Here is a 7323-nt window from a genome sequence, read left to right on the forward strand (position 1 = left end):
GATTTATCTAAATCATGCTTTAGGTGAAACAACATTAATAAAATGAGTATGGAAGATGGTAAAAGACCTAAGAGCTCTACAGGAAATTGACATTTGTAAGCACAAGAATCTATTGTTGCTGAATATGCACTCATTTGCATAATGGTGCATGTTTACATTGCACAAATTTGTACATGGAATCATGGAACTTATTTGCCAAGAAACTTCCTTCAGTGAAGAATTTCTATGATGATATTGCCTCCATCAAATGAAACACAATGGAGCCATTTTAAATTGTGTCTTCAGAACGTTTGATGACTTCTAAAATATTTCTGTTACATGAAATGTAAAAGTCTGACTTTCCTCTGAAGACTCTTTTACTAAAAGGAAATTTCAGAGTGGAGAAACAGAAAACAGAGTTATATGCTAGAGGCTATTATCTCTGCATGGTGGTACCAGGTGTGCCCTTATATTTCACACTTATATTTGTTTTTATGAATCATAAACTCTTACTATACAATAGTAAATGTTTCTTATCATGGTTACCTCCTGTCAAAATCCCATTCCTTTTGTCTTCCTTTTTAAACATTTTTTAAAAATTTATTCTTTTTATATATATTACATGACAAATGCAGTTTTTCCTCCCTCAACTTCTTCTAATTTCTCCCAGAACTCCCAAGATCAACTCTTTATATTTCCTGTCAAAAAAGAAACAGAGACAGACAGACAGACAGACAGACAGACAGACAGACAAAAAAAGAAAACTGCTCTCTCTTTTCCACTAATATCCACTGAACATGGCCTAACAAGATACAGTAAGACTAGGCATATCACTTGGACCTGGCAACCCAGTAGAAAGAAAAGGATTTCAAGCACAGGCAAAAGAATAAGAGATATACCTTACTTCCATTGTTGGGAGTCCCACAGGAATACCAAGCTACACAACTATAAAGTATTCAGAGGACGTAGGTCAGATCCATCAGGGTCGTGTGTGTTACTTCAGTTTCTGAGAACTCTATGAGCACTGCTTACTTGATTCTGTGAGCGTTGCCCTTGGGTGTTCTTGACCCCTCTGGCTCCTACAATCCTTTCTCCCCTTCTTATGCTAGGTTCCTTTGGCTCTGTCTAGTGTTTGACTGTGGGTCTCTGCATCTGCTCCCTTTGCTTGCTGGATAATGGCCTTGTGGTGACAACAGTGCAAGGTATTAATCTAAGAATATAAATCAGAAAAAAATCATTAGGATTCATTTCATTTCTTTTTTTTTTTTTTTTTTTTTTTTTTGCCAGTTGTGTTTGGTTCTCTCGTGGGTTTCTGTGCTGTCCTCCCTCAAGTTCATGAGGTGTGTACATTTTACAGGGCAAATGGATATTTCAGAATCAGCTCAGGTAGCAAATGCCTGGCACCTGCTCACTCAGTCCTTCTTGAAGCATTTGTGGTGGATGATGAAAGGGCTCAGCTCACCATTCTCCTGCTTGTTGATCCACATCTGTTGGATGGTAGACAGTGAGGCCAGGATGGAGCTGCCAATCCAGACTGAGTTCTTATTCTGAGGGATAGCAATAATCTTCATCTTCATTGTGCTGGATACTAGGGCTGTGATCTCCTTTTACATCCTGTCAGCAATGCCTGGATACATGGTGGTACCATCAGACAGCACTATATTGGCATGTAGGTTTTTGTGAATATCCACACTACATTTTATGATGGAGTTGAAGGTGGTATTATGGGTGTCATAGGACTCCATGCCCAGGAAGGAAGGAAGGAAGGAAGAGTACCCCTGGACAACAGAATTGCTTATTGCCAATGCTAACCACTTGCCTATCCATCGAGCAGCTCATAATTCTTCTTTAAGGAGGAGGATGCATCAGTAGCCAACTCTTGTTCAAAACCTAGGGTAATATAGCAATGCAGCACAGCTTCTCCTTAATGTCACAACCAATTTCCCTCTCAACAGCCATAGTAAAGCTGTGGCCCTGCTCAGTCAGGATCTTCATTAGGTAATCTGTCAGGTCCTGGTCAGTCAGGTCCAGATGTAACATGGCGTAGGGATGGGCATGGCCTTCACAGGTGGGCACTAAATGTGTGACCCCCCCCATCACCAGAGTCCATGATGATGTCAGTCATGCACCCAGATACATACAAGGACAACACTGTCTGAATAGCCATGTTCATTGTGGGGGTATTAAACGTTTCAAACATTATCTGCATACTCTTCTCTCTATTAGCTTTGTGATTCAGGGGATCAGAAGCACCAGGTGCTCCCCAAGGGCCACATGCAGTTCACTGTAGAGGGTATGGTGCTCGAACTTCTTTATGTCATCCCAGTTGGTGACAATGCCATGCTCAATAGGATGCTCCAGGGTCAGGATTTCCCTCTTGCTCTGGGCTTCATCACTCAAGTAAGAGTCTTTATGGCTCATGCTCACCATGACAACAGCAGAAGGAAACACTGCCCTGGGGGTGGTGTCACCAGCAAAGCCAGATTTGCACATGCCAGAGCCATTGCCAATGGAAAGTATGGTGGTTTCTTCTTCCAATTCAATCAGTGAAGGACCGAGTTACTGAGCAGTAAAAAGATGTGCAGGGTAAGCTGGCAGCAGAGTGTGAGCAACCTATGAGTCTTATTAGCATTTCCCATATATTATTGAAGGCATGGCATTCTACAGTGGCACAATCAATCAGGGGGAAAGAGTATTACGGAAAACTGATTCTCCGATTCTCAACAGCTGTCAAATGCCAATTGCTCCTTAGCTAGGTATAGAATTTTCTTCCCATCTCCTTTCTGTGTTGGGGTTACGTCTTGATTGAGTCTGCACAAATATTGTGCATGTTGTCCTACCACTGTGGCTTTGTGTGTGCAAAGCTTTGTTATTGTTCCTATAGTGATGTTTACGAGTGTTTGATCCCATTATTCCTCTTTTTACAAAGAGTAGCTGGGGCCATTTGGATCTTTTGTTATTTCCAAGAAATTTTTAAAGATTGTTTTCTCAAGCACTAAAAAACTACTAAGAATTTTATTGTAATTATGAGAATTTTATGGAATTTATTGATTAATATTTTTGTTTTCTTTTATAATAACTGAAATTTCTCTTTAACATTTCATTTCTATTGACTTTGGATTTCAATAATGAATAAACATAAACAAGATTTTGTGCTTTGGATATATTTTTCAGAATGTATTTTTGATTCAAGTATTTTTTTATAATGTAGTCTTGTCTGTCTTCTTTGGTATTGCACAGAGAGCGGTCACATGGCAATATTGCACATGGGTAAACAAGGTGTTTTCACCACATTCTCTCCTTTACCTTCTCCTTTCACCCTCTGTCTGGCCCCACCCTCTCCCCAAATGGACCACTTGATTACTCAGTTTTCTGCTGCTGTGTTAAAATGAGGACAAGGATCAACATCAGAAGAGTTTATTTTGGCTTACTGTTCAGAGATTTAGAGTCCATAATGTCAAGGGAAAGGGGGGAATCTATAACCCAGAGCAGGAACCTGGCTGCAAAATTTGTCAGCACACCAGGAAACAAATAGGAAGATGGAAGTGGGACAAAGGCTCATATACTCTAAAGTGCAGCTCTCAGTGAGATACTTCCTCCTGTAATCTTCCTTGTCCTAAAAGTTCAATAATGTCACTCCCCCACAAACAGCAACACCAACTAAGGAACAAGGATTCAAATACAGGGTCCTATGGGGAAGTATTTCTCTTTAAAGCCATCGGAAGTCCTTTTCTACTTTTGTGGTCTACATACATTCATATATTTTATACAATATTTACATATATGTGCACATAAATAATGTATTATATACATATATATATATATATATACATATACATATGCATGTATATGTATATACACAGTCTACTGTGGGTATTATTTCAATAACTTTTCAGTTCACAGTATCCTACTTTCCATATTTCATTTGACATTTTTGAGAGGTTTACTTCATAATTTCCACTTATGTGGTTTATATTTTTTAAAATTGGGATCTCTAAGGACAGCTTCTAGCTCAGAAACTATTGGAAATTGATAGCTGCTAGAACAGGCAATGCCAGTTTTCTTAAAGACATGGGTCCTGATGGGCTCTGCACAGACCAGTAAAGGCCACTTATCCAAGAGGCCAATCACTATCTAGGAATCTCAAATACGTACCTAATCTCACATCTAAGACAAGATAAAATAAAGGTTAAGACTCATTTAACCCTGTCTTTACAGTCCATATCCTTACAATAGCACAATGATGTGGATGAATTCACTGAGATGGGAAAATATACCTACTTGGTAAAGGCAAACCATCCATGGAAAGGAAGAAATATGAACACAACAGAATATGAAAATTAAATTAATCAAAGTGCAATATGGGTAAAGTGGCAGAGGAATATAAATTTCCAGTGATTAAAAACTCAGAGATTTTAGTAATTGTTTTATGGTACATATTGGGCTGATTAGATTTTTATCTATCTATCTATCTATATCTATCTATCTATGTATATATATATATTGATAAATATATATATTTTATATATATCTATATATATCTATATATATCTATCTCTATCTATCTACCTATATCTATCTATCTATCTATCTATCTATCTATCTATCTATCTATCTAAAAAGAGAGAGAGAGAGAGAGAGGGGGCGGGTTCCACGTTTTCCTCTTGTGGAAAAAGCCTCAAGTCAAATCCAGCATTTGGCAGCAAACCTTGCCTAGAAAATTGGGCCTGACATGTGCTGGGTTCAGGACACAAAAATCACATTGATATATTTACTCTCCCAGTATACAGGATCTTCTTCCTTTATTAATGCCAGCCTGCAGATAGTGTCCTAGTTTGTTTGAGATTGATTTCTCTATTCTATGGTGACATTGTATGCAATGACTTTGGCTTTAGGGTTTCACCACATAGTTAACATTAGTAACCAAGGGGAATGGATGTATACTAAGATGTTTCTCAGGATTCTAAAGCATCCCTCATCAGTAGCTCATATGGTGTGAGTCCATCTCATGCAGCATTTTTGTTTAATAACCTGTCTTCTGACAGATACACTGCCATATGATGCAGAGTAATTCCATTCTAAGTGGTTTTAAAATATTTTGTAAGCTTTAGTTTAAAATTAGGTTTCTAACCAGTGGGTTCCCATAAGGCCTTTTCATACATCCTAAGTTTAGTTTCAACTACACACCAATGCCTACTCTCTGCTATCCCCTAAGCCCATCCCTATGTGATCTCTGAACACTTAAACTTTGAATGCTCAGTATGTCTTCTAGAAATTAATTAATTTACCTAAGAAAGTTTTTATATCTCTTTCAATTTTGATATATAGATTCACCAAATATGGAGTTTTATATTGATTGTTTCTTTCTCCCAAAGTGTCTATTACTTCCCTCCCCCTTTTCCTTCCACAGTTTATCAGAAATCAGATGTGATTCTAATCGTCTTACCATAGGTAAGGTTTTGTATTTTCTGTCACCTTCAGGAATTGTTTTAGTCTTAGATTTTTATGTACTTTGAAAACATAACATGAAAGTATCTATGTAGTAGTGTCCTAGAGTTGTTGTTTGATTTTTCACATTATGACAGTGTTTTAGATATTATTGAAGATGTGTCTCTTGAACAGGTGTACCATCTGGTTCTGTGTGTCAACCTGACACAAGCTGAAGTTATCGCAGAGAAATGAGACTCCCTTAGGGAAATGCTTCCCTGAAATCCAACTGTAAGGCGTTTTCTCAATTAATGATCAATAAAAGAGGGCTCGTAGTAAGTGGTGCCTTCCCTGGGCTGGTAGTCTTGGGTTCTATAAGAAGGCAAGCTGAGCAAGCCAGGGGAAGCAAGGCAGCAAGAGGCACCCCTCCATGGCCTCTGCATCAGTTCCTGTCTCCAAGTTTCTTCCCTGTGTGAGTTCCTATCCTGACTTTCTGTGATGATGAACAGCAGTGTGAAGGTGTGAGCTGAATAAACCCTTTTCTCCCCAAGTTTCTTCTTGGTCATGATGTTTTCTGTAGCAACAGAAACCCAGACTAAGACAATAGGTATTCTTAAGAGTTTTTCAGTTCATATTTTCTTTTGTTAAGGGGTGGGGCTATTCAGTAGGTTGGTATTAAGTTTCTCCATCCTACCATGTCAATTGGGCTTTGATAACAGCGCAGAATTTTGAGCCCTGTGAATCCTTGTTGAATAGGCAACAGTTCAGCTTTGTCTAAAATACTACCATTTCCTCTTAGTACTGGAAACCTAAGGGTTTTATTTTTTCTGTCTCTGATATCTACTGAGTACTTAGTTGATTTTCCAGATGTAATCCTACAAAATTCTAATTTTTGTAGTTTAAACTCTCAAAGTTGTTCACAGTTACTTTTCAGAACTTGGCAGCCATAGTTTACATTCTATACAGTCTTTACTTTCCAGGGTGGAGTGCCCTGAACTTTTGCTCTATTAAATGTGGACTTCTCTTGCTTATTTACCATCACTCTCCACATGTAAGGGAATGATTTACACATAGTTACAGACAGGGTTTGGTGGTAGTGGTAGTAGTAGTAGTAGTGTAATTGTTATTGTTGTTGGTGGTGGTGTATTTGTTGTTAATAATACTGTTGTTGTTGGTGGTGGTGATGGTGGGCATGGTGGTATATTTGTTGCTGGTGGTGGTGGTGATGGCAGTGTATTTGTTGTTGTTGAGGCTGTTGTTGTTGATGGTGGTGGTGGTGGTAGTAGTAGTAGTGGTATTGCTTGGACCCAGTACTCTAAAGAATAACAAGATGTAACAGTTTAGTTCACATACTGTGAAGAAGTCAAAATAATGCTTAATAAAAATTTGAAGCGCTGGGCAGTGGTGGCGCATACCTTTAATCCCAGCACTTGGGAGGCAGAGACAGGCAGATTTCTGAGTTCGAGGCCAGCCTGGTCTACGGAGTGAGTTCCAGGACAGCCAGGGCTACACAGAGAAACCTGGTCTCAAAAAAAAAATTGAAGAAACAAAATGTCACAAAAGGAAAGATGCGAAAACTATGTGAAGGGACACAAGGCATATGATTCCCAAATAGAAACAAATAATTTTTACTATTTTTTAACAACATAGATTAACTGTTCTCATTATATTCTAGAGACAATTGTAAAGTTCAGTTAATTAGGTTCTGTTTTACCATAAAATTAACACACTTATTTGAAGTTGATTTAAATTATAGAAATTCCATTGAAATGTATAAACGTAAATAGCTAAGAGAGTTCTATGGATTTTAGGGTTTCTTATATTTATTGAAATCTATTTAGCTACTTGGAAAATGTTGGTTCTTAATTGCTCTAGGTAATTGGGTCTGTTCTGATTAAGTTATGGAAAAATAAAATG

At 38.1% G+C, this 7323-nt stretch overlaps 1 pseudogene; it reads right to left on the minus strand.

Moving 5' to 3' along the window:
- Positions 1 to 1391: 1391 nt before the first annotated feature.
- Positions 1392 to 2523, minus strand: LOC117712410 (actin, cytoplasmic 2-like; annotated as a pseudogene).
- Positions 2524 to 7323: the final 4800 nt, after the last annotated feature.

This window comes from Arvicanthis niloticus, chromosome 7 (genome assembly GCF_011762505.2).
Source record: "Arvicanthis niloticus isolate mArvNil1 chromosome 7, mArvNil1.pat.X, whole genome shotgun sequence".
In the NCBI taxonomy this organism is placed as follows: Eukaryota; Metazoa; Chordata; class Mammalia; order Rodentia; family Muridae; genus Arvicanthis; species Arvicanthis niloticus.